Raw genomic sequence first — 851 nt, 5'->3', positions numbered from 1 at the left:
ATATCCCACAGAACTTGATAAGTACCACAAATCAGGGCCTTCCCTGTTCCCATCCTCCCCATCCCAATCACAGGTAAGAGCTGGTTTTTAGACATTTCCCAGCACACCACTAGGGACCTCCATTTACCAAGTTGGTGCATGATAACTTCTAAGGCTTCCTCCTGGCTATTTTGGGTTATTGAACCACTGATTTTAATGAACGAGGAAACAATTCCCATGTTCAGGGAACTACTAACCTAATGAAAGCCCTATGTATGTCTGATTTCTTAACTTTATCCTGCACATAATCTTGATCCTAACAGCCATCTCCCTTCTGTGGCAGGTATAGGTGCCAGAAGGATCATCTTAAAATGAAAATCAGATCACGCCACTCTTTTGCTTAAAACCCTAGGATGACTTCCAAAGGCTCTTAAAATAAATCCAAGTTCCTTTCTGTGGCCTAAAAGACTTTGCATGATCTGCTCCCTGCTGAAGGAGCCTGGTGGCACAATGGTTAAGCTCTCCACTGCTAGTTAAAAGGGCAGCAGTTTGAATCTCCCAGCTTATCTCCAGGAGAAAGATGTGGTAGTCTGTTTCCCTGAAGACTTATAGCCTTGGAAACCCTACTCTGTCCTGTAGGGTCACTATGAGTCAGAACCCACTCCACGGCAATTGGTTTGGTTGAGTCGCTGATGATCTTCTGTCACTCTTTTCCTAGTTCACTGTATTCTAGTCCAGTGGTTCTCAAAGTGGATCCTTGAATCAGCAGCATCACCATTACCTGGGAGCCTGTTAGCAATACAAACTTTTGGGTCTCCCCCCAGACCTGTTGATTCTTAAACTGGTAGTTAGCAATCTATGGTTCACTCCTC

Source organism: Orycteropus afer, unplaced genomic scaffold (genome assembly GCF_000298275.1).
Source record: "Orycteropus afer afer isolate SDZICR_OR568_19922 unplaced genomic scaffold, OryAfe1.0 scaffold00476, whole genome shotgun sequence".
In the NCBI taxonomy this organism is placed as follows: Eukaryota; Metazoa; Chordata; class Mammalia; order Tubulidentata; family Orycteropodidae; genus Orycteropus; species Orycteropus afer.
This window is presented reverse-complemented; position numbering follows the sequence as displayed.